Source organism: Cupressus sempervirens, chromosome 5, assembly GCF_028749045.1.
Source record: "Cupressus sempervirens isolate cs-2001-9-10 chromosome 5, ASM2874904v1, whole genome shotgun sequence".
Taxonomy (NCBI): Eukaryota; Viridiplantae; Streptophyta; class Pinopsida; order Cupressales; family Cupressaceae; genus Cupressus; species Cupressus sempervirens.
In genome coordinates this window covers 1,056,077,748-1,056,105,620 of record NC_143122.1, presented here as the reverse complement: position 1 = coordinate 1,056,105,620, position 27,873 = coordinate 1,056,077,748, and the positions used below count along the sequence as shown (strand labels likewise).

Below are 27,873 nucleotides of genomic sequence, written 5' to 3'. Positions count from 1 at the left end.
TGTTGCAAATGAACTTGCTAACAATCATTGCGAATGGTGTATAAGTGATCTCTTTAGCAAATGGTCTTGATTGTTTTTGAAACATTGGGAGGATTTTGAACATTCAAGCATATCAAACACACCAACAGCCCTATAAGATGTTTGTTAGGATATACAAGATTAGTTAGGGGTGTCCTTGATATACGCAAGGTACGTGAGGCCCAAATCTATATATGAAAGAAAATAATGCCACTCAGCCGGGAGGAGATGGTAACCCAAATCTCCACCTTCACTTCCCAAAGGTATAAAGTTCTTTGGGGCTTAGCCAAGAGTGACAAGATTATGCTTCCAAGAAAGGTGTATTTTGATTCACCTCCCAATATTTATACTCCGCCAGAATGCTAGAGTTGAGGTCGTCCCAAGGGGTGATGAAATCCCCAAGCAAGCCTCCTAAAAAGTGTAAAACAAAACCACATACATGATCTTGGGTTTAAAAGACACGCATTCATTCCAATTGATGATTTAGATTTTGTAAGCTATGATTGAAGACACTTGTGATTATGGCATACAATGTTCATTCCAACTTGATAGCATTGTCAACATAATGGAAATCGAGAGATCGTCAACATAAGTAAATTGTGCACATGAAAGCTTTTAAAAAGGAGGGAAAGAATGTTTTCACTTTAGAGCATTCAAGATTGAATGAAGTTCATTTTAAGCACCAAAGTTGAAGTGTGTTGATTTGCAATGTTCTTTAATACCCAAAATCAAATGTTCATCGCATTCATTCTTTTTAACCTTTAGCATCCAAGATTGTGTTGATCGTGCATTCCAATGAAAATGTTATATTTTAATCCATGGCATTCAAGATTTAATTTGAGCAACATGCATTCAAAGACAAGTGTTTAAACCTTCAAGTTCATTTTCCAAGAGCATTAAACCATGTAAGGAGAACCTGCAAGAAACATGATTAGTGGTTTCATAGAAGTCTTCAACCGATAATGCATGAGTTAACAAATATCCCTGCCAAAATCATCAAAGTTCAGTCATTGATAGTGAAAATAAGTATCTAAAAGGCTGCAAAATATGATAAAAACCAATACCATCATGATGGGCTTGGAACCAGCTTTTCGACGATATTTCCTTTTCTAAAAACGGAGTCCGGATGCTCAAGTTATGAGCAAAACACCAAATGTTGCTTCTCAAGGCTTAAAAAGGCATGTAGAAATGATGTCGTGTTGACATCATCAAAGTGCAAGTTTAAAGTTCATGGCCATATGGTTGTCATAGGCATAAAAAAAGAATGACCTGCTAACATGGCAGATCCAATGGGCGTGGACTATGCATGATTAGATAGTGTTTTAATATGATGATGCTTTACTACAATGGCTAGAACCCAATGAATGAGAGCAACGGTGTTGGTGGTCTTTAAAGGCCGCAGGCTATGACTAGAAATGGCATTGTGGTGGCTGCCAGGTCGGTCTGGATGGGTCTGGATGGTACCTGCAAGAAATTTGAAAAAAATTGGGGGCCAAAATCCGTGCCACCCCAAAAAGACAAGCATGTATTTTACACTTTTTTGAATTTTTTTTTTTTTTTTTTTTACAACACATAAATATATGAATCTGCATATTTTTACCAAACTTCCACAAAAAAAAGGTGTACCAAATTTTATTTTATTTTTTTTTTTTTATTTAAGAAAATTTGAAGAAGAGAGAAGATGAGATTTTTTTTTTTTTTTTTTTTTTTGAATAAAATAAAATGGCCAAGATCCCACAAGAAGAAGTAGACGGAATAGAAGAAAAATATAGACAAGAAGAGGAAGAAGAATTCAAAGTGCTCCGTCCACATATAAGCTTGAAAATTTTGAAAACACTCTAAATTGCATTAGCATGTTTGCAAAGAACTCGTGAAGTGGGTCCCACTGGGCATGCCAAAATGTATCACCTATTTTAGTAGAGTAAAATGAACACTAATCTATAAAAACCATTCTCAATACTAAAAACAAATAAACACTTAAGATAGGACCAAAGAAGACAAAATTGAGGAAAGTAGACCAAAGATGGTAAACTCCTCAAGTGCTTCTCATGATGACGAAGCTATGTCCCTGATGGATAGCGGATGTATGCTCATGATGTGCTCAAGCTCCAAGTGGATGAGTGATAATCAAATATGGGTGTGGATGAATGATTCAACAATGAAGGTATGGAGGGGTTTCAGCATTATAATAGTATTTTGGTAGTTTTTAGGCTCTCAAAATAGCATTATAAGTTTGCTTCAAAAGTGGATGATTTTAGTGAAGGGAGAGGCTTCTATTTATAGGCCAAGGGGTGGAAGGATGGACGGTTAGGATGCAAGGATGGCAAGATGGTGAGGGAAGGCTAGGATGCACTCAAAGGGGAGCACATGGATTGTGCTTGTTTGAAGCCAGTTAGGAGGTGACACATGTCACAGGGTGATTGGATGTGAGAGGGTAGGATATAGGTTGGTCAAAGGAGTAATGAGGGAGGTTGAGCCATAAATGGAGATGGTTGGGTCAAATAGAGATGGTTGGGTCATAAACAGAGATGGTTGGGAGGTGAATGAGATTGTTGACTTTGGCTTGGGTTATAAATAGAAATGGTTGGGAGGAGGATGAGATTGTTGACTTTGGCTTCGGTTAGCAAGTCTTAACCCTTGCTTAAGTTGTGCACATGATTAGAAGAGGGATTAGGATTAGCTTAGGAGTTGGCTAACCTTGTTTAGGGAATGTGACAAGGTTAGAGGGGGGATTAGGATAAGGATTAACATATTCTAGAAGAGTCTAGGCTTCTAGGATGAGGATAAATAAGGTTTTTAGGAAATAAATAAAGTTTTATTTATTTCAAGGGTTTGAGTTGAGGAGATATTTATTAAAATATTTTTAATAAACATGAGGAATAATATTTAATCTTAATTAAATATTTTGAGTTGGGATTAGGGTTAGGAAATGATGGGATTAGCCTTTAATCGAAATTAAAGAAGGATTAGAAGATTTTGGAAGAGGTTAGTGGTCTTAAGGAAATTGGCCAAGTTTTGGGCAAAAAATAAATTGTTTATTTATTTTGGGATTTTTGATCAATTTATTAATTAAATAATTAATAAATAAGGAAATAATGTTTAAATAAGATTTAAACATTTTTGGGAGGGATTCCTTAATTAAATATTTTTTAATTAGGATAAAGGGATTTAATAGCATAAAAATAAATTAATTAATTAATTAATAAATGATGATGTCATCAAGAATTTTTTTTAGAAAATAAAAATACTTTATTTTCCAAAGGATTTTTAAGTGTCTACAGTTGCAACCTACTAAATTAGTCAGAGAGAATACACCAAGTGGAGAAATAGAAAACAACACCATGGTGACTAACATTGAGTTAGCCAAGAAGTTTGAAGAACAAGAAGAAGCTAAGAAGTCATTAAGAGAAAGACTAGCTCAAATAGAGAAACTCTTGGGTGAAGTCCAAGACAAAACTGATAGGGTCAAAGAGAAAATTGACCTAAAGGAAGAAAAGGAAGTAGGGAAGAAGGAATTAAAGTTGGAAGAAGAAGAACCAGCCCCTGACCCTGTTCTTCCTGAAGAGCCATTCTTAAAAGCATTAAAAGCATTTAGTGGCAAAGCTTTAGAAGGAGTACCACTATCTAGTGGACAAATGGATCCAAATTTAGTTGTGGATTGGATTGACAGCATTGAGAACCATTTTGTATGTGATGCTATCTCTGAGGCACAAAAATTTATGGTGGCCAAGTCTAGATTAAGAGGTTCAGCTCTTACTTGGTGGAAGTTTGTGCAAACCGAGAGAGGAAAGGATGGAAAAGGTCCTATTGTTACATGGAAGGGTATGGTAAACAAAGTAAAGCAAACATATCTTCCTGATGATTATGAAATTCAGCTTCATAGGAGGAGACAAAATTTTAAACAAAAAGATTTGGATGTCCAAGCATATACCAAGGAATTTCAAAAATTGTGTTTGAGGTCCAAGGTAGTTGAAGATGAAAGCATCAAGTTGATATGATACTTGAATAGCCTCAAATGGTCTATTCAAGAGGAAATGAGCCTAGTAAATTTTAAAACCATTAGGCAATGCTACCAAATTGCCTTGAAGATTTAAGAGAAAAGGAAGAGGAAGCAAGAAATCTCTAAAGGTGAAGCTAAGAGCAAGCATAATAGAGGTGGCTATGGTGGGAAAAGTTTAGATTCAATGGCTCAAGGTGAGGTAAAATTTAGTGAACAGCAAAAAGGAAGCTCAAGTAGAGGTGGTAGAGGAAGAAACTCTAATTCTAGAGAAAGGAGTGGTGGACAAGGAGGAAGAGACAACTACTTTTCCAATATGAAGTTCTACTATTGCAATCTAATGGGGCACCCTTCTTATAGATGCCCAAAGAAAGGTGGTTCATTACAAGGAGGTGACAAGAGGACAAACTTAGTTCAAGAACAGTCCAATACAACAAACAAGCATGATGAAATACCACTAAATTCAAAAGAAGGAGAGAACCTTGTGATGAGGAGAACTTTGATCAAAGAGCTAGTTAAGGAGGAGCCAAGCCAAAGAAGATCTTTAAATAGGATAAAGTGTAGAATGATGGGTAAAGTGTGTAGAGCCATCATTGACTCAAGGTATACTAACAACATAATGTCAGAGGAATTAGTCAATAAGCTAAAATTGACAAGGATACCTCACACTAATACTTATAAGGCCACATGGCTAAATAAAGGCCAACATGTGTTAGTAAATGAGCAGGCATGGGTGGAGTTCTCAATTGGAAGGTACAAGGATAAAATTTTATCTGTTGTGTTGCCTATGGATGCATCTCATTTGCTCCTAGGTAGACCATGGCAATTTGATCACCAAGCTATCCATTATGGAGGAAATAATTCCTATCCTTTTAAGAAGGACAGTGTAACTTTCAAGATGCAAACATTTTTGGAAGAGGCTAAAGCAAAGACAATTGGTCCAAATGTACTCATGGTGAGTTAAAAGGAGTTCCTACAAACCATTGAAGAAAGTGAAGGTGTAGGCTTTGCATTGGTGTTGAGACCAAAGAAGGGAAATGAAGGTAAAGAGACTAAGAGAGTAAAGTTACCTAAGGAGATTCAAGGAATTTTGCAAGCTTAGCAAGGTATTGTAAGCGATGGACAACCATCAATCTTACCCCCTAAAAGAGCCATAAGCCATAGGAAAGACCTTATCCCAAGAGCCACCCTACCTAACAAAGCAGCCTACAAGATGGCCCCTCAACAAAATGAGGAAATCGCAAGACAAATACAAGAACTCCTAAACCAAGGCCTAATTAGGAAGAGTATTAGTCCATGTGTCATACCTACTATAGTTGTACCAAAGAAAGGAGGGACTTGGAGGCTTTGTGTAGATTCAAGAACCATAAATAGGATAACCATTAGGTATAGGTTCCCTATTCCTAGGATTGAAGACCTAATGGATTGTCTAAGTGAAGCCAAGTACTATAGCAAGATAGACTTGAAGAGTGGTTATCACCAAATAAGGATACATGAAGGAGGCGAGTGGAAAATAGCCTTCAAGAGCAATGAAGGGTTGTATGAATGGCTTGCCATGCCATTTGGATTATCCAGTGCCCCCTCCACATTCATGAGACTAATGAATGAATTTCTCAAGGACTATATAGGAAAGTTTATAGTTGTATATTTAGATGATATACTAATCTATAGCAAGACAAGGAGTGAGCACCTAGAATAACTTGACATTATTTTCAAGAAGCTACATGAGGAGAAGTTGATGATCAACTTGGAGAAGTGTAAGTTCATCAAAACAGAGCCAATGTACCTTGGGTTTTTTCTTGCACATGGTCAACTGAGGTAAGAAGTTTTCATGGTCTTGCACAATACTATAGGAAATTCATAAGAAAGTCTAGTGCAATTTGTGCTCCTATGTTAAATACTATAAAGGGAGGAATGAAAACTAAGTTTTTATGGAATGAACATACTAACAAGAGCTTTGAGTTTCTAAAGGAGAAGATAGCTACTCAACCTTTAGTGTTGCCAAGCTTTGAAAATCTTCTCACCATTGAGTGTGATGCTAGCAATGTGGCAATTGGGGCTGTTCTAAGCCAAGAGGGAAAACCAATAGCTTTTCATTCTAAAAAGTTGAGTGAGGCTAAGAGAAAATATTCCTTGTATGACCTAGAAATGTATGCATTGGTCCAAGCTCTAACCCCAAGGAATTCACTGTGTATTCAGACAACTAGGCACTTAGTTTCTTGAATTCACAAGAAAAATTAAGTCACAAGCACATGAAGTGGGTTGAATACCTACAAGCATATACTTTCAATATCAAGCATAAGAAGGTTGTTCTAAACAAGGTGGCAGATGCATTGTCTAGAAGAGCACTCACTCGAAGAAATTCAGTTGAAGAGCATGGGGATAAATCATTTTAAGGATCTATATGCAGACGATGAGGACTTTGTTGGCATAAATAAGGTATGTGTTGAATACAAGAATCATTTTCATAGTAGGTATGATGAATATACTTTGCAAAGGGATCTCTTATTTAAAGGGAATCAATTGTGTGTTCCTAGAGGCTCTATTAGAGAGAATTTGATACAAGAAAAGCATAATGGAGCTTTGAGTAGTCATTTTGGGATCACTAAGACTCAAGACCTTGTTTCAAGGTTTTATTATTGTCCTAGAATGAATCTTGATGTTAGGAGGTATGTGGAAAGTTGTGCTATATGTCAAAAAGTGAAGGAGACCTTTGCACATATTGGTCTTTACCAACCACTACCAATTCCTACTAGGACATGGGAATGTTTAAGCATGGATTTTGTATTTGGATTACCCAAGACAAAAGGAGGCATGGATAGTGTGTATGTGTTTGTAGATAGGTTTAGAAAAATGGCTCACTTTGTGCCTTGCAAGACTACTAATGATGCCACTCAAATAGCCTCTCTATTCTTCAAAGAAATTGTGAGAATCCATGGGTTACCTATCAGCATTATGTCAGATAGGGACACTGAGTTTATGAGTCATTTTTGGAAGACTCTTGGCAAAGATTGGGCACCAACTTGTCTTTTGGATCAGCTTACCACCCCCGAATTGATGGTCAAACCAAGGTTGTTAATAGGAGCCTTGGAATCTTCTAAGATGTTTGACTAAGGAGTACGGAAAAAAGTGGGATCAACTGATTAGACAAGTTGAATATGCCTACAATGATACCATAAATAGATCTACAGGGAAGAGTCCATTTGAGATAATTTATGGACTACATCCTAGGGGTGTCTATGAGTTGAGAGATTTGAAAGATGGGTTGAAGGCAGGTGGATATGCTGATGATTTTTCATATGTCATGGAAGAGGTTCATGAAACAATGAGGAAAACATTGACAGAAAACACCATGGAACATAAAGCAAAGGTGGATGGAAGTGGAAGGGTGATTGAGTTCAATATTGGTGACTTATTCATGGTGCATCTTAACAAGTCAAGACTAAAGAAGGGAGTCTCTCACAAGTTGCAAATGAAGAGAATAGGACCCTGTCCTATATTAGCTAAGTATGGTGACAATGCATTCAAGGTTGAACTACTAGAGGATAGTGGATTGTCACCAATCTTCAACATTGAAAACTTAGTCCATTATAAAGGACCACAACAAGAAGTGGATCAGACTCTTCATGAAGTGTTCAAAGATGTAGAGGATCTCCAATTACCTACTACTATAGCTACAGAACTGGATAGCATACTAGACACTAGATTCTATAAAATGACTAGAACAAAAGAGCACAAGGAACACTTGATAAAGAAGCATGGACAGTTGAATGTTGATGCGGTATGGATAAAGGAATCAAAGTTCAAGAAGTTATGGTGTAGGAGCACACCTAGACTACCTCCTATGTTTGAAACATTTTTGGCTTGTACTTGACTCTAGCCAAGTCAAGAGCATAGTTTAGTTTGGTTGTAGATCTTAGAAGTTCATTTGCATTTTTGGCTAGGTTAGTCATTAGGAATAAGGTCACACATATAACCATTGTTAGTTGTTATTTCAATTTCTTAGTGTTTAAAGGTAATAGTGATTTGGAGTCTTTAAATGTGTCCTAATAGGTAGAATAGGTAAAAAAGATGCTTTAAGGTCCTTTATGATGTTTATGCATCAACCTAGAGGGGTTAGAGGTCCTAGAAAAAAGGATCATGGCATAAATGCAAAGATGCCAAATGTTGTCAAAAAGTTGTCATGCAACATTTAAAATTTATAGCAAATATTGCATGCAACTCAGTTACCTTGGATTCCCTAAGTATGAGGAGTGGAAAATCCACTAAGATGGCCTAAAATCTAGGGAAAGGCATCTACTACTTATTGAAGGCTCAATCTTGAGTTGAGAGAGAGGATTGTAAGAAGTTTTGTGAATACAATAGTGACTGTGATTGTGATTAGTGTCTAGACTGAGCATTTTCATCTTATGTGGTTTTATATGGATTGAAAGAATCGATCTGATGATTGTATAGTGATACTAGGTTAACGTAGAGACTTTTTCATTCAATAGACAATTTGATTTGAGTTACTCTTATAGCTAGGGAAAAATTAGTTTAGTTTTGACAGTGTGTTGGTTCTGAGAAGATAGTTTTTGCTTTCATGGCTCCTACTTAAGATTCAACCCTTGAAACTTTGACATTTTGGATGAAACTTATAGTGGAGCCATTGTACATGATGTATAGCAAGGTAGGATTCTAGGGAAGTTAAGCTACTATTTTAAAACTCAAGCCCTAGGTGAGCTAGGAAGGTCTGGTTAGAGGTTTAACAATGCTAAATCCAATGGTTAAGTGCAGGGGATAGAAGTGTTGTACAAAATAGGTACAGTTCCAGCAAGGGGTTAGTTGTGTATTGATATATCTTGGTCATTAAGGTCATATCAATCCTTTTGAGTGGGTTTCCAAACTAGTTTATAGTCAAGTTCTAGGAAATAGGCCTTTTAGTTCGATTAGACCTACATAATAGGAATCACCTGTACAGACAACTTTGGAGTCCTACAAAATCTTTTATGAAATTCAAAAGGGTGCTTGAATCTAGAATTTTTTTTCCAAGTTGTTTGGAGAGTTTTTGCAAGAAAAAGAAATTAGTCAATTTCAAGGGCTAATTGAAATTAGGCCTAATTAGGCTTCCTAGAGACAAAACCTTGAAATCAATAAGGAAGAAGCCTAAAGATCTTTCCAAATGGACTCGAATGCAAGAAAATTGAGTGATCTCCTATATATGGATGACCCTGCAATGAAGGATGAAGTTTGTGAGCAAGTTGCACTTAGAGCTCTATAAGTGTGTGTGGAGAAGAGTACTAAATTAGAGTGTTAGTCTTCTGAGGGTAAGCACAAAGGATCAAACTCTTGGAGAGGATTTTGGATTGGTGTTAGTTAATTGCCTAAGCCAATCAAGGACCTAAGTGGACTAGGCGCCTAGAAGAGACAAGCTAGGTCTCTTGAAGAGCACTGCAAGCACCCCTTGGAATACCTACACCAAAATCCTTTGGAGAGTCAATGATGGTGACCAATGCAGAGTTAGCGAAAGTGTAGGATCAGGAAGATGAGAACCAAGATGTGAAGGAAAATATTGTAGCCTTGGAAGCCAAGCTTAGGGAAGTAGCCCTCAAGACTGAAGAAGTGGTAAGCCAAGTCACTAAGAAGGAAGAGTAGGAGAAGCTCAAACAGGTATACTTCAAAGATATTTTAACTAGCCAAAAATGAAAAATGATGTGATTACATACATTCAATCATGTACAACATATTCCATTACAAATCCTACAAATCGTAAGTACGGTTTATATCTAACACTTCCTATTCTAGAGAAGCCTTGACATTCAATTTCTATGGATTTCATGTCTGGCCTTCCTACCACTAGACAAGAGCATGATTGTGTATATGTTTTTGTAGATAGATTTTCAAAAATGGCTATCTTGGTAGCCTGTAGAAAGGAAATCTCTGCAGAAAACACTAGAAAGCTCTTCTTTGAGCATGTTTGGGTTCATTTTGGGCTACCAAGCAATATTATTTGAGACAGAGATAGCCAGTTTCTAACTAGATTTTGGTCTTCATTATCGGCAATGATGGACACAAAACTATCAAAGTCCACTGCATTCCATCCTCGGACAAATGGTCAATTTGAGGTTGTCAATGGCATGATTATTCAAATATTGTGTATGTATCACTCAAAATATCCTCGTAAATGGGATAAAAGTCTTCCCTATGTACAACATAGCTACAACAGGGTTATTCACAGTTCAACTGGTAATAGCCCCTTTGAAGTTTGTCTTGGATATCATCCATTGGCACCAATAAATATTTCTATCCCAATTATGCATCCTAATTTGATCCTATGCTTGGATAAAGAGAAGGAAAAAGCAATGAAGTTCACTGATAGAATTCATCATTTGCAACAATAGTTTCATGAGATTTTGGAGCATACCACTAAGAAGTGTAAATAGAAGCATGATGAACATCGAACTCCTCATAATTTTCAAACTGGGGATAAGTGGTTGCATTTTTAGAAGGATACATTGCAAGCACCTCACAAAAAGTTGTGTCCCCTTCGTTATGGTCCATACAAGATTATCAAACAAGTTGGTGAAAATGCATTTGAACTTAATTTGCCACCATTCTTGGGTATTCGCCTTGTTTTCAATGTTGAAATATTGAAGCCTTATTTTCCTCCATTACTAGACATTGTAAGTGTTACTGAGGAGATCAACCATACATAATTAAATCCAGAAGTGGATAATCCACTCCAAACTAATCAAGTTTGGAGAAGTCAATGAAGAACCAAACTATTTACTTGTATTGTGTGGTGAAAGCAGGTTAGTTTTCTCATTAGGGGAAGTGGCTTACACGTGAAAAAATTCAAATTAATTCTCCACATCTACTACAAAGTGTGGATGCAATGGGGTCCATTGCCTCTCAAGGGAAGAGGAATGATCAGAACATGGTCCATGATGATCCAAAGGAGGCCGACAAAAGCAGAAATGGGAAAATATCAAAATCTTTCTAATATTTTCTATATTTTTGTATTTTGCATTTTTGGAGGCCTTCAGAGCATTTATGGGATCTAAAAGCTTCCAAGAGTCAAATTTGGAGATAAACAATTTGATTACCTTTCCAATGGTGTAGGTGGCGTACATTTTCAAGCTATGTGCTGAAAGTTGTGACTTCTACAAGTAGACATAAAATTTGGAATAGTTTTTAAATAGTTTTCATAGTTATAATATTTTATTATGTAATAAGCATTATGTGAATTGTTCATTTCTTTTTGAAGGGATGTTGGTGGCCCTTCAGATGCTTCAAACATTGTATAAACTTGAGTTTTGAATGAAATGAACCACTTTTGGCTTGCATAATTTGTTGTACTAAAATTGTTCTATTTGCATTAGAATTATCAATACCGCAGGTATCACACCAAGTGTTGTAATCTGGAATCATAATTTAGATCATCTATGGAAGACGAGGTACCTACCATGATCCAATATTGAATGAGGAACCCTTCCTCAAAGCTATCAAGGCTTTAAGTGGTAAAGCCCTTGAAGGAGTGCCACTATTTAGTGGAAAGATGGATGCAGAGCATGTCATGGAATGGATTGAAGGTATGGAGAACTACTTTGAATGTGAAAACATCATGAGGCCCAAAAGGTAAAAGTAACAGAAGCAATGATGAGAGGACCGGCATTGACTTAGTGGAAGTTTATCCAGGATGAAGGACCAGAGAAGGGAAAATCCCTATAGTCAGTTGGAAGGGTATGGTGACCAAGGTAAGAGAAACCTATCTCCCTAAAGACTTTGAAGTTCAATTTGCATACTAGGAGGTAGAACTTGAAATAAAGAGACAATGATGTGACCACTTATAGTGAGGAATTTCAAAAACTTTGTTTGAGGTCTAATATACAAGAGGCTAAGAGTATCACAGTAGCTAGGTACATCAATGGCTTGAGATAGAACATCCAGGAAGAAATCAATGTATGGAGTCTCAATACTATCCACAAATGTTATCAGTTAGCTCTCAAATTGGAGGAGAAATTGAAGAAGTAGCATGAATACAATTCAAGAGGAAGAGGCAGAGGTAAAGATGGAAGAAGCCAAGGGGAACTTTTGGTGGTAGAACTACAGAGCCAAGAGCACAAGGAGAAGCCAAACTCATTGAACAGGGTGGGGCAAGCAGTTCTAGAGGTGGACAAAGCAGAGGTAGGGGGTCAAGCAATAATCCTAGGGGAAGATCAAACAGTCAAGGAAGAGGACTTTCTTACTTTTCTACAATGAAGTGTTACACTTGTAACCAATATGAGCACCCAACCTATAGATGTGCTAAGAAGGAATCATGTACACAAGGAGGTGAAAAGAGAGTCACCTATGTGCAAGAGGAAGCAAGTAGCAACAAGCATGGTGAAGTACCATTGGACTCAAAGTTAGGAGAAAATTAAATGCTTAGAAGAACCCTCATCAAAGACCCAATTAAGGAGGAACCAAGCCAAAGAAGGACGCTCTTCAGGATCAAGTGCAAGATGCTTAATAATGTATGCAAAGTGATTATAGATTTTGGTTCTACCGACAATATAGATCTGATAAGGTAGTAACAAAACAAAATTTGCAAAGAATACCCCATAGCAATCCTTACAAAGTAACTTGGTTGAAAAAGGGGCAACATGCGGTAGTGCATGAGAAAGCTTGGCTAGAATTTAACATTGGGAAGTATAAAGACAAAGGTATTAAGTGATGTCCTACCCATGGATGCATGCCAACTTCTTTCGGGAAGGTCATGGCAATTTGATAGGGAATTCATACATGACAATAAGAAGAATGCCTACTCCTTCAAGAAAGATGGAGTCACCTACAAAATTCAATCTTTGTTAGATGAAGAGGAGAGTCAACCCACATGTCCTATTGTGTTAATAGTAGGTGAAAAGGAATTCTTATCAACATTACAAGGAGGAGGAGTGTGGTATGCCATAATAGCCAAGCCTATAGAGGAGAAGATGGATCAAAAGGTGATTATACAAGAGGTACAAGAGATCCTAGATCAATTCAAGGACATAATCAATGATGGGAAATTGAACACCTTACCACCAAAAGGAGCCATAAGTCACCAAATTGAATTCAAACTAGGTTCTTTATTGCCAAATAAAGTAGCTTATAAGATGACTCTCCAGCAAAATGAAGAAATTGCTAAGCAAGTCAAGGAATTACTTGACCATGGACTTATTAGAAAGAGTGTAAGTCCATGTGCAGTGCCATCAAATTTAGCCCCCAAGAAAAAAGGTACATGGAGGTTGTGTACAGATTCCAAAGCAATCAACAAGATTACTATAAGGTATAGGTTCCCTATACCAAGGATAGAAGACCTTATGTTTAAGAGCAAGGTATTTCACAAAAATAGTTCTCAAAAGTGGCTATCATCAAATAAGGATCAAAGAGGGTGATGAATGGAAAACCTCTTTCAATACTACAAAAGGATTGTATGAGTGGCTTGTAATGCAATTTGGTTTGACAAAATCTCCCTCTACATTCATGAGGCTGATGAATGAGGTCCTACATGACTTTATAGGTAAGTTTGTTGTTGTATATCTTGATGATAGCTTAATCTTTAGTAGGACAAAAGAAGAGCATTTAGAACATTTGCAATTAGTTTTGAAAAGGTTGCATGATGAGAAGTTAACTATTAATTTGGAGAAGTGTGATTTCATGAAATAGGAACTTGTCTACTTGGGTTTTGTGATCTCCCAAGGGAATTTGAGAAAGGATCCTAGCAAACTGGAAGCTATAGTGAATTGGCTAGCTCCTAAATCAGCTACTGAGGTAAGGAGTTCTCATGGGTTAGCCCAATTTTACTGGAAGTTTATTAGACAATTCAATGAAATTTTTGCTCCCTTGTTAGGCACCATAAAAGGTGGAATGAAAGTTAAATTTAAGTGGAATGAGCAAGCCAATAGGGGATTTGAGACATTGAAGGAAAGGATAGCTTCCCAACTAGTACTAATGTTGCCTAGTTTTGAAAAATTGTTCACTATTGAGTGTGATGCTAGCAATCTAGCCATAGGAACAATCCTAAGCCAAGAAGGGAGAGTAGTAGCTTTTCACAGTGAAAAACTTAATGAAGCTAAAAGGAAGTACTCATCCTATGATTTGGAATTGTATGCTCTAGTTAAGGCCCTAAGGAAGTGGAGACAATGTTTATTACCTAAGGAGTTTGTAGTATACATTAATAATCAAGCCCTAAGTTTCCTAAACTCCCAAGATAAACTAAGTCACACACACATGAAGTGGATGGAGTATATCCAGGTATATACCTTCACCATTAAGCATAAGAAGGGGGTAGCCACTAAAGTGGTAGATGCATTGAGCAGGGGAATTCTAGTAGTTCAAAAGATACAACTAAGGAGCATTGGAATTGATAGTCTTAAGGACATGTATTCCATTGATGATGACTTTTCAAGACCATATAAGGTTTGTTTAGAATTCCAAAATCATTTCCACCATGAATTTTCTAATTTTACTTTGTAGGATGGACTTCTATTTAAGGGAAGGCAACTGTGTGTTCCAAAGGGTTCCATCAGAGAGAACCTAATTCAGGAAAAACATAATGGAGCCATGAGTGGAAACTTTGGTATGCACAAGACTTTGGACTTGGTACAAAGATTCTACTACTGGCCTACAATGAGTAGAGATGTGAAGAGGTATGTTGAAACATGTGTAGTTTGTTAGAAGGCTAAGGGAGTATCCACTAATGCAAGGTTGTGTCAACCTCTTCTCATTCCTAACGGGCCTTGGGAAGCTTAAGCATGGAATTTGTAGCTGGCTTGCCCAAGACTAAACAAGGATTTGACAGTGTTTTTGTGATAATGGATAGGTTTAGCAAGATGGCTCACTTTGTGTCATGTAAGACCACCCATGATGCATGTGTCATTGCAAATTTGTTCTTCAAGGAGGTTGTTAGGATTCATGGATCACCCCTCAACATAGCATCAGATAGAGACTCCAAGCTCATGAGTCACTTTTGGAAGACATTATGACATAAGTTGGGAACTAACCTCTCTTTTAGGTCTATCTGCCATCCTCAAACTAATGGACAGACTAAGGTATTAAACAGGAGCCTAAGTAATCTACTGTGATGTCTCACTAAGGAATATGGCCAAACATGGGACCTTATCTTGCCATAGGAAGAATATGCCTATAATGACATCATAAACAAGACAATAGGGAAAAGTCATTTTGAACTTGTATATGGTTTACATCCCAGAGTTATATGTAAGCTCAAAAAGTTGAGAGAAGATGCAGATAGGAGTGGTGTTGTTGAAGACTTTGCTCTGACCATGAAGGAAGTGCATGACATGGTAAGGAAGAACCTCATTGACAATACAACTAAAATGAAATGGGGAGTTGATGAAAGAAGGAGAGATTCCAAGTGGGTGACTTCATCATGGTGCATTTGAACAAAGTCATATTCCAAAAAGGTGAACCTCACAAGCTACAAATGAAGAGAATAGGTCCGTGCCAAATTTTGACAAGTATGGTAATAATGCATACAAGGTGAATTTGCCTAGTGACATGGGATTGTCCACCATTTTCAATGTTGCAGACATGATTGCATATAAGGGACTTGCACCACCTAATACTTCAAAGGATGTGGATCTCTAAACACTTACTACGAACTTGCCAAAACCAACTCATGCAGTTCCAAGATGACAAAGCTTTGAGTTCCAGAGTGGGCAAGAAGACCAGATCCAAGATCTACATGGAATACGTCATAAAATGGAAAGGTAAACCTAATAGTGAGTCAACTTGGATATCGAAAATTGACTTCAAGAAATAAGGAATTGATCTCACTCTCATATCTCCCACGGTCCCATATGGGTTTTAGTTTGTTGGGGAGAATGGTGCAGAAGCACCTAGTCAAGTTTAACAATTTTGGTTGTGTAAGCCCTAATTAGGGTAGGTGTATGTAATAAGGGTCTAGGTGAGGCTATGTGGTGAGTCAAAGCCTATATGGCATGTATGCAAACCAACATGCAAAAGATTGTAACAGAATGCTCAAATTGCATCATAGAAGCAAAATTTGACATGTTAGTCATATTGAACCTAGAAGTCAAATGGCATGGGAGAGGTCCAAATAGCTTCAAGATGACATTTGGCAATCTTCTACACACTTTGGTATGATGCATTGGATAAAATTGCAAAAGTTGTCAAAAGTTGCAAAAGTTGTCAAGTTGCAACTTTGCAACTTTGACAACTTTTTGAGCAAGAATTGCAACTTCATGAGATATGGGTCTAGTTGGTTACCCACACCCAAAAGTTGGTTGAGGAAGTTGTAAGAAGCCTACTTAAGCTCATCCAAACCAGTTAGCAAGGTTGGATGTTGCCATTTTGAATAGAAAGTGAATCAACCTTAAGCAATTTCGATTATGCATTTGTGTATGTGGCATTTTCTTTCCAATGCATTAGGTTGTGAGTTTTTTTGTTTCCAATAGATAGTTTAATGTTCTTGTAACTCTGTACATAGATCAGGAAGTGTTTAGTTAGCACAGATAAGACAGATAAAAAGTATTCTTAATATGCCAATCTCTGGCCCAAACCAAGTTGACTAAAAAGAATGGGGTCTAGAATCAAATTCCACTATTAAAATTGCATGGCCTTGTGGGAGTTGATAGTAGACCCTCTGTACTTTATTCCATTTTTGGAAGGAGGTGAAATGTTACGATTTTCTATTTTTAGTGACAAGTGTTAGGATTAAACCACGGACAGAAATAACAATTACATGCAAATATAAACAATAACAAAAAATAATAGATCACACAGAAAAGAACACAAGGCACCAAGATTTAACGTGGTTCACCCAATCCCTGGGCTATGTCCACCAAACAGCAAGTCCAATATTTTTATGATCCAATGATTACAACCTAATTAGAATTTGTAATCCCTTACAGCTCAATACCACCGCAAGAACCAATTTCGCATCACACCTTATGAAACAATCCCTAACCCTAAGCCCTTCTATACAAGTATTTTAACCGCTTTAGGGTTATAATTAATAATTACATGTCGGCCCAAAATCTCAATAAAATAGGGCCCCAAAAAAAATACCGACAAGCCCCAAAGAATTTATGAAGTATGTACAGTACTTTCCTGATCAGTCACCACAATCTAACAACAAGCCCTACATGAGTCTGGTGATTACCCAGCTAGGTGTTGTCACAGTGACAGGGTGAAATACTTGCACAAGTGATCAAGAAAGTTGATTTTGGTTCATGGATGTGTTAGAGGGATGAATGAAGAATGTCCATGTTTAAGCACAAGGTTTGACCAATCCATTCAATGAGGTTTTAGAAGCCAAAGTTCAGGCCTGGTCTGTGAAACACAATAAACCCTTAAAACCCTCATATTGGGGTTTAGGTATCTGCAAGCCATACTAAGCATTAAGACCTCATGAATCTCAAGGAACATTGAAAAGGTTGATTTTTGTGAATTAGAGGCCCAAAACTGGAATTGAAGGCCTAAATGGAGACCTAAAAGGCATAGAAGCCATTTTGGAGCCATTTTGTGAAATCGGTAAGAGAAGATTGCCTAGAAAGCAGTTGAAGGAGCTAAATACATTCCCTTGAGTCTTAGGAAGGAGCCTCCACAATGCTACAATGTAACTACATAGATTTGGAGGCATTGTGAGCAAGGAAGCCATGAGTTTGTTAATTGGGAAACAACACAAAAAGGTAGAAGTCTTGAGATGTGATAGTCCTCTCCAAAAGGCCAAGATGTAGTTGGCAAATACCCTCGAAAGAGAAAGAGCCCTAATACCTTGAAAGACAAGTCTATTATCAAGACTATTCCTATCAAGCACATTGCCCATTTTTCACTCAGTGATTGCAATTTCTATTTGTTCACCAAGCAAAACACCCAAAACACTCTAAATCAAGGTTTGCATGGGAACAGGGGTACTTAGAGTACCAGTACTAGTACAGTCGTTTTTCAAAATAGGGGATGGGGTACTTGGCTACTCAAGGTACCAATACGGGTACGGGTATAGCTATTATTCAAAATAGGGGACGGATGTACCTAGGCACATCAAACTTTTTTTAATATAATTTACTATTTATAGAAAATCTGAACAATGATTCATGAGAATGGTTTTTCTAAACAAGAAAAGGGAAAATGAGCTAGTTGTCGCCCATGTTTGTACTACCACTGCCTCCTATAGTAAGCTACCCCCCCCCCCCCCCCTCCCCAAATTACCACTCTTAAAAAACTCAAAAAATGGTAGCACAGAAACTAATAGTCAATAACACATGCAATAATAGTTGATCATTTTTTAGCTTTCTTGGTTTCTAATTGGTCCATTTGTACAAAAGGTACTATTTTTTTGGTGAGCGCCTTTTGGGGAGTGAACGTAAGAGTTTCCAAGAGAACGTTTTAAAATGGCACTTTTAGACCACCTTGCACTCTACGTGTTCTATAGAGAGATCCATAAATTTGGGAAAGCCAAAAAACTAGCTTTAAGCACTTCACTCACCTACAGAGGTTCATCGAAATCAACTAAATTTCAATATATATATTAGTAATTGTAAGTGTGTGAAGTTAGCCTAGGTAGCTATTGGGTTATTTCCCCCAGTGATACAGTTTGGAAATATAATGTATTATTTTCAATTTCAGATTTGAAATATGTTTGTAATAATAATATATGGTGAATGTTTAGATGCATAATAGAAAAGAGAAACTTTGAAAATGAACAAGAAGATCATAAATCATATAACAATGACATATTACAAATGATGAACTTCTGAGTTGAACAGTGATAAAGTTACTGTTAATCAGTGTTACATCAAAGTTTCAAACTTAATTAAGTATTGAATTAAGCTTGATAAACAACAAACAAATACACAAACAAAAAAGTGAAACAAAATAAGAGATCTTAATCAAGGTGCTTAGCTATGATGCTCTCCACTAAGTACCCAGTAATTGGGTACGTGGGCACATGTCCTAGGGGTGTAGGTGTCCATACCCATGCAACCTAGCTCTAAATTCCAAGTGAAAAATGTGGGACTTTATCTTCCTCCATTTCAAATTTTAAACCCAAGTTGAGCATTTTTTAACAAGTTTTTAAAGTTTGTTGGCTGCTTGCAACACACGAGGATACTTTCCAGTTACATCAGCTCCCCAGGGTTTCAATATATTCGATTCTAAAGGCAAACTTCAAGTTCCTCTGTGATTTGTACAACTTATCATGCAGAAATATTCCACCTTTGTATTATCACTTGCATCAACTATGTACTATTTACCAGATGCGCATATTTCTGATATTTGATGCAATGTTCGTTTAAAGCTAAAACCAGCTTTGTATTGCAAGTTTCATGTTATATTCTCAAAGTAAAATAGCTGCATACTTGGAACACATCCTTGTCTGTTTGGTGCATCATCTTCATTCACCGCTTTTGTCATACAGCTATTTTACTTTGAAAATATCATCCCTAAGACTTTGAATTTACTTCTAGTGATGCGCATTTTTTGTATTCCTGAATTCAGACTAGATGGAGCAGTTTTATGAGAAAAAACTCAAGAAGACCTTGAATGGCAAGGTATTTAGGTTGGGACATGTCTAGAGATATCTATGGCATTATACTAGATAAATAAGTTTATTGGGTAATTTTTGGTTCAAACTCTATAATAATTCCAAATTTAGAAAACAAATAAACTTCTCTCAAATGTTGACTGTTTTAAAGTTGTAATGCAAGTGATTTGGATGTCAATTCCCCTTGAATTTCTTTTATATATTAGTTTGTCAAAAGTGTAAATTTGAAGCAGAATGGTGGTAAGAGTTAAAGCAACATACTTCTGTAGTTGGATGTAAACAGGGTGTTCAAAAGTCCTTACAAGCCTTTGGATGCTTACCATCTTGACATCATGAATCAGCTGTAATTCGTAAATGTAAACAGGGAGGTGTTCAAAAGTCCTTACAAGCCTTTGGATGCTTGCCATCTTGGCATTATGAATCAGCTGTAATTTGTAAATGGTCTGAACTAAGTTTGTAGCATTTTGTTTTGCAAGGTATATGATAAAGATTCATTAGTGGACATGGGGTTTGCAGTGTAAGTGTTTTATTGGATACGCGACCTTCGAGCCATAGTTTTGTTATTTGGTTGATAGTTATACTTGCATTAGTTTGCTAGCTGCAGGGTGTGTTATTGTTTATTTGGTTTTCGATAATAGTGGTTGTGCTCACAAGTCTTCAATAGAACAAGGCAACATATTATAGTCTTCTTCATTGATGGTGTCCACTACTTTAGTGATGAAATTGAATAACATTAGTTGAAATTTTTTCGCAATATAATTCTGCTCGCAGTACAGGACACATATTTCAGCTCCAGTCTATGTTCATCAACTGATATGTTCAAAGAAAGGCGAAGACCACTAAAAAATTGTTCTTACTGCCGGCCAAGACGTCCACAAACACAGTGCATTCAATACAGACCGAAGCGCAAGCGATTCAAGTTCATGTACTTGACTAGTCTGTTTTTCTCCTAATGCAATCTTCTTATCCTTCTTTTCATATATAAAGGATATGATGTCAAATTCCTATCAATCATATCAGGAAAATGCCTTCGAAGGCTGCATTTTCCCAAAGACATGCAATCCCATTCATTGAAGCTGTCACCACTAGAGACAGAACTGCAAATATTCTCAGCAGCACTCTCTATAGCCATTCCTCCTCTGTGTTGAGCTTGAAGTTCAGAAATATTGTTCATTTTCCCAAATTCAGAATTTTTTCAATCTATATTGTAGTGTTCCATGAATATTCCATGCTTGCTTCATGAATTGGAAAATTCTCACTTTTAATTCCCATGGGAAATGTTGATTGGTCCTCTCCTACTTTTCCTCCACTCGTGTTTCTTTGTTTAGCATCTTCAAGTCCCCTTAGATGGCATCCACCAGAGAAACATCTAATTTTCTTTTTTGATACAAATCTTCACACTTTTTCCTGCTCGCCTAGACTCAACAATAATCTTGTTTCTCATTGGTGCCTGGAAAGTGATCTGCACACTTACCTATGATTTGAAAAGGTTGAAGATTGCAATCCTTGGGTAGTGTTTATTTGGGGATCAACTTCTGTAATACAATTGTATCTCCTGGCCTGCATAAGGATAATAACATTAGTAAAGTCTCGCTATAATTAGTCAGAAGGTTCGGGCAATGAGTTTTAATGGACACATCAAAAAAGAACCCTATTATACCTTTAATATATACATGAAAACTGTAAAAAGGTAAAATAACTAACTCTACTCTGTAAAAAGGTAAAATAACTAACTCTACTCCCACAAGCTTCAAAGTCTAGAATTCTTTGAAATTGAGATGAAGGAAAAAAATCTAAATTAGAAGCTCAGACCAAGAGATATGACCATGAGCAAGCCTGAAAGTTTTTTAATTTTATGTCACAGAGTTTAGATATTAACAAAGCAACACAAGAACATAATAATGCCAAAGACGGAAGTTCAATGATACTCAGTTTTTAACTTTCCTACTTATGATTTTTAGTAGTTCAAGTTCAATCATTTCAAATTTCTAGCATAGTAGTAGGTCAAAAACTCAGGCACTTGTTAAAGGTGGTCAGCCAATTGAACTTGATGAGATGATCCTGAATTGGAAAAGATTGCAGCTCAGGAGAAGCACTCATTTAATGAAGATGGCTTGGCTATGTTGAACTAGGCTCTCAATTATATATGATCACAGTCACGTGGAAGAGAAGTGAGAATCAGGGGCATTGGCTTCCACTTCACATTCTGTAGTGTGGAGCCTTGGAGATTAATTGTGTTTTCAACTTTTGTTTTGTACTTTGAGACTTATGTTGTGATGGGTACAGCATCCTTGACAGAAAATTCGATACTTTCCAAGATATTTGAAAGTAAGTGGCAACATTGAATCTTTATTTATGCATTAAGTTTGAGCCATGAACCTTTTCCTCTTTCTACACAATATATTCATACAATACAGTTTCCATTCCATGTTTTTATCAGTCTTTTAGCATTTTTATGTTTTCACATGTTTTATGCATTTTAAGCCTTGTAAATGGAATCTTACTCTATTATATAGTGATTAGATTTAAATATTTAAGATGATTAAATATTATTTTTACGAATGTTGCAATGCTCATGTGTTCTTATGTTCATATTTTAGGTTCATAAAGCAATGTGTTCTTTTCCAGTATCATAGCAGGCAACAAAGGGTTTGATCGACCAAGCAAAGTTTTAACAAACCCCACTAAGTGGGCAAAAACTTCATATTTATATGATGGACATAGTTGTTTTAACCATGTCTGGTATAAAACTTACTCTGACAAAATAGGCAAAGAAGTACTCCCTACAGTTAGATTTTGTGCATATCCTTAAACAAGGATAAGAATGTTGAAGTGAAAAATTGTAAAACTGCTTTGTATTGACCGACTTTGTTCAATAACTTCATTGTGCTTTATAAATTTTTTTTTTAATAGTTTCAATAATTCATAGTAGGAAAAGTACACAGCTTATAGAGCATCTAAGACCAATGATACAAATCAAAAGTTCCTGTGAAATCATCTAACATTAAGAGCAACATTACAAACCCCAACAAGGTTCACATTTTTCAAAAGTACAAAAAGCTATAACAGTTTATGTATTCCAATATGCCAAAAGATCTTTGGAAGCATTAACATATCAGCAAAACAACAGTTATAAAAGACCCCCAACATATTCAGATAACAGTAATTAACCAGAGCTTGATATTAAGATATCTTGAATAAAATCACAGTACATCATTCTTTTTCTTCTTGGCCAACTCAGTCTTTTCTGCAGTTTCGATCATAGCAACAACCTTACAAGCCGAATATCAAACCCACATCGGAACCGGAATCCGAACCAGCAGCTTGGTATTATTTCACTTAACACATAAAGTTACATCACTGGGCATCTAAATGTTACTTCTAGATTCCATCTTTGTCTCACTAACTTTGCAAAGAGGAATTTCTGTTTGTTGGCTGCATTCTTGACATAGTGATGGTGATGACAGCTGCTCATTGTTGCAGAGTTAGTTTGGGGTTATTTTGTTGAGTGGCAACTTTGACAATGGTGTAGCAGCTCAACAAAGAGAAATAACCTTGAATCCATTTCTTTCCTACATATTTTGATAACTTTGCTCTCTGAATAATGGTGGTAAATTCATATAATTAGCTTGTCACCTTGATTTTATGTTATTTTTAAAAAAATTAATACATTCATTTTGAAAATGTTTTGATTGTCTTTCTAAAATTAACATTTAATATTTTTATATACTTGATTTAGATTTAAATCATTTTTCACCAAATTTTGGGACAGGGGAATGAGGGGACGAGATGGGGGGGCAAAGGGCCTAAATTTGGGGATGGCAGGATGATTGATGGGGCTTGGAGCAGAGCTAATATAGATATAGTACTTCAAAAACTAGTTATGAAGAATGTATAAGAATCGCATTTCAAATGAAACTGTGGTAAATTAGTAAAATAACAAAATTGCAAATACTAAATAGTAAATAGTAAAATACTAAGATATGAATTGTATGTGTCAAATATGACTGCTGATCGTGACTGATATTGTATGAACAGTGATAGAGTCATTTACCACTGTTTATATGAAACCCTTATACACTGAGATTAACCATATATGAAAATGGAATTGGATAATCCGATAATCAACTGTTGTGTAAGTTTTCTTTTCTTTTCTTGCATTCTCTCATCCTGATGATGGATCATGGAGTGTGATCCGAAACGTAGATGGTAAAAAAACTTAATGGATCATGGAGTGCGATCCGAAACGTTGATGCTAAAAATACTTACACAATAAAATCCAGATATAAATTCACAGATTTCAAATGAACTGTGGAAATCTGATAATGTTAACCAACTGTTGGATAAATATGACAGTAGCAATAAAAATGGAAACACCAACATAGAAACCCCAGTTCTGATTTTTATTTAGGGTAGCTAGTGTAATCACTAATCAGCAATAATGTATGCAACAGCAGCTGCAAACCTTCATAAAGCTAAAAGTGCTTTTCAGAAATGTGAAATTTCAAGTCTGGGGGCATGCCAAGGGATGTAACAGTTTGACTAAACTTCTTTATCGATACTTAACAGTAGAGTGAATCTCATTTAAAGCAAAATGCTAACTAATAATTTTACAGACTATCATATAAGCTTGAAAGGGCAGAAGTAGAAATCTTGATATTATTCACATCCCATTACACTGCAAATGTTTTCAGTTTTCACTGGTTTTCTGTCCTTTTAGATTAAGCTAAACACCAAAGATTCACTAGTATGGTTTTTAAAGTTCCCAAACAACGGGTGCAAAAAGTACAGTTCTTTTCATTTGGGGTTTAGATTAAGAGAAACCACTATCAATATCTCACAAAAAGTTTCCAGGTTTCACAGTCATCAAGAGCTTTTAGGATCCATTTCACAACCAAAGAAATATCCTTAATATACAAAATTTGTAGGGTATATTCTCCCCTGAATTCTAGGTTTGCATCATACCACACAACCAAAAGCAAAAGACGACCAAAAATAAGAGAAAAAGTCTAGCTAATGAATAATACAAACATGCTAAATTTAGCACCAGATCTTACCTGGTACTGGTGTTCGTAAATGGATATTAATAGCAATTGCAGCAATGGGCTCAATCTACACAGAAAGAAGATTGAGCAAACCAATAAATTAAATTATTTTTCAATCATCAAATTTATATTATTGAAAACACAAAGCATCATTAAAGATCCAAATATATCAACCATTTCACCACAGGACTACGGCTATTAAACAGAGTTATAAAAGAAGCTATTTTTACCTTTTCATAAAAGAACTCGGAAGCTTACTTAGATCTAGTAGCAGCAGGCCAAAATATCATTATAATAAACAAAATTCAAAAACTCAATTAAACAGCTTCAGAAGATAGAGAGCCTCAACTGTTCCAAAGTAACAACTGATAAATATTATTTAAAGCCCAGATGCAGAATTTTAATTCCTCTTCCTTTTCCTTCCATTTTTTTCACGGTCACTCTCATCCTCTGAGTCAGACATCCTCACCCTTTTCTTTCTTCTCGTTTTTTCATATTTACTCTCATGCCTTGAATCACTTTTCTTTCTTGGTGGTTCCTTACTTCTCTCACTATCAGTCGCACTCTCAGAATCTGAGTCTGATGTATCAGAATCTGACGAGCCTGATGAGCTAGAAGAATCATCATTAGATGTAGATACATCTAACTCCGCTATAGACTTTTGCTGCTGCATTATCAGCTTCGGCATATTCTTCAGATACTCGCGTAAACTCTCAGTGATACCACCAAGACCAATTGAAGTAAAGAAATTAATAGCAAACCGAGAATTTTTAGGATTGTCCTTTGGAAAAATTGAATCAAAGGACTCTTGCATTGTTGGATCATTCAGCCTTTCATTCAGCAGCAAAATACCAAGCTGCTCTGCCAGTTCCTGGAAGAGAATCTTTATAAAGATTCGAGAAGACGAAGTGGTATCTTCCTCGGTCAGACGTATATAAGCCAGACAATGCCAAGGTAAGGCATCTGTGCCAAGTAAATGGGCAAAAAACTTTGCAACATTTCTTAATTTGTTTGTCTCTAACCTATGTATCATAGAATACTGTTGCACAAAACACTTATCAAAAAATTCCTGATAAATTTTATTGATCATACAGAATCTTTGCCCAAGAAGACCATAATAACGGAGGTATGTTCTTTCTTGACTGCAGCATTCTAAGAGCATGATGCATAGCTCCATCTCTTGACCAGGTTCAAGCTTGATCTTTAATAGCTTATGACCGGCTTCCTCAAAATCAACACTTGACATGATTGTCAAGTAAATTGTGCGCCTTAAATTGACCAAGTTTGTCTCTGTCTCATCCTGTATTCTTAGTGCTTCCTCAACTTCCTCTTCATCATCATCATCATCATCTGAATCATCACCTGAATCATTCTCCTCTTCTGCTTCATCTGAAGAAGCATCTCCAAGAATATCTTTCTTCAGTTTTTCATAGGTTGCCTCATGCTCTATGAAATCAGGATCTGGTTTAAAAACATCCAGACCAGCTTCTTGATCAAGTTCGTCTTCTAGGAAAACTTCATGTGTTAACTGATCCTCTTGCTCTACAAGATCCAATTCTGGACGCACAGCTGGATGACCCTCAAACTTTGTTTTGCGAATTGCAAAAAGACCTTCAATTAAAAACTGCACTCGTTTGTCAATTTCCCCCTCATGGAGAATACCTCTAAATCTTTCAAAAATCCCATAGAGACCCTTGGGTGAAAGGTCTTGCAACAAAGATCCACATTCTTTAACAAACCCAACAGCAACCTCTACACTATCATCTGTAGGATTCTCAAGTAAAAGAGTAAGCAGTTCCAAGGCAATGATCTCATGTGCAACTTGTTGATTCACTAAATGAGCTATGAATTTTGCTGCTGCTATCAACAGGTGCTTGTCATTGCGCTTGTATGCCCTTTTGAGCTGTAATATAATCCTTCGCAAGAGCAGGTTACCAACTTCAGGAAACTTGGTGTTAACTACAGCAACCAAGGCAGCAAAAACATCTGTGAATCCAGGGGATGCCATTTGGGATTTCATACAGGACCTACAAAATAGACCCCTTCCACGGATCAGATTCTCTGCAAACAATTCTGGAATGATGTTCTTGATGTTGGATGCATTTACCTTATTTACCAACCCATTGATACTCTTTCGAAGGGCATCCCATGTCATTCGCTGGTATTCCACACTACTCTTATCTTCGACATCGCGCATCATTTGCGCCAGCTTGAATGGGGGAATGTAAACCCCCCCACTTCTTCCAGTACCTTTCTCCGTTCCTCTTACAGGACCCTCGCCATTCCCATTATGAGATGGAGCAGGCACACCAGAAATTTTCATTTCCACTGCCTGTCTGTCCCGCTTGTTTGTATTGCCTGTCTCCTTATGAGACCTAGTTTTCTCATAACCATCTTTTTCTTCACGCTTCTCTTTTATGTGACTCCTCGTTTCTCTATATCTTTCAGGATCTTCGTGTCTTCTCTTGTTTCTGTCCCTGTACTTGTCCATCTCCCTGTCTCTATCCCTGTCTTTGCCCCTCTCTTTCTCTTTGTCCCTGTTCCTGTCTCCACCTAGGTCATGCCTATTAGTGTGGCCATCAACACCTTTATCCCTCGATTTAGTTCTGCCTTCATTGTCATCAGATAGTTGCCATTTACTGTCAGAATGTTTTTCATCCCTACTTCTGTGCAAGAGCTGCCGGTTGTTCTTTTCTTCGCTGGAATCGACAAGCTTTTCTTTTTCCCGGGATTTTCTTTCATCTGATCGGTGCCTTCTGCCGCGATCCCTTTCATTCCTGCGTTCCTCGGGAGAAACCCTAATTCTAGAATTATCTTCCACAATCTTCTGCTTATTTCTCCTGCCTCTTCCAAACTTCTCATCCTCGCTATCCTCTCCCTTTCTGTCTTCTTCCGAGGAAATTTCACCCTCTGAGAACTGCTTCCCTCTTTCACCGTGTCTGCTCATGTTTGATGTCTCGGTTTGAATGGCCAATTCAAATTCACGCCTACAACAAAATTTTAAAAACTTACCCCCTAAAATTTTCAAGGGTTTACAAGAGCAGATTCAGTTTTTTTTCAGATTTCACACAAACCAGTGAAGATGCTGTGAACTTACCTGGCAAGGAGAGCCTCAATCAAACAAACAAATCAAGAAAACTGGCTTTCGAACCCCTGCAGCTCAACTTGAAACTATCAAAAAAACTCGTCTCGAAGATATACAACTGACCACACGTCAAAGTACTTTTAATTCGGAGAAAATAGACATGCATATTCTTAAAACACCGTAATACGCAATACGT

The 27,873-nt window shown here is 36.8% G+C and overlaps 1 long non-coding RNA gene and 1 pseudogene across 5 annotated transcripts; both read right to left on the bottom strand.

The window, feature by feature from the left end:
• Nucleotides 1-1,066: 1,066 nt before the first annotated feature.
• On the bottom strand, nucleotides 1,067-24,769 carry LOC149559594 (uncharacterized). The gene is made up of 3 exons (XR_016364812.1): nucleotides 24,734-24,769; nucleotides 24,605-24,659; nucleotides 1,067-1,482 (listed from the first exon to the last, which is right to left on the bottom strand). It is a non-coding gene; the product is annotated as an uncharacterized LOC149559594 (long non-coding RNA).
• LOC149559593 (uncharacterized) lies at nucleotides 24,403-27,873 on the bottom strand (annotated as a pseudogene). Of its 4 annotated transcripts, none has more exons than XR_016365211.1 (2): nucleotides 24,823-27,873; nucleotides 24,403-24,659 (listed from the first exon to the last, which is right to left on the bottom strand). The product of XR_016365211.1 is annotated as an uncharacterized LOC149559593, transcript variant X2 (transcript). The 4 variants fall into 4 exon arrangements; XR_016365212.1 differs by having other exon boundaries at nucleotides 24,942-27,873; XR_016365210.1 differs by lacking the exon at nucleotides 24,403-24,659 and having other exon boundaries at nucleotides 24,851-27,579; nucleotides 27,690-27,839.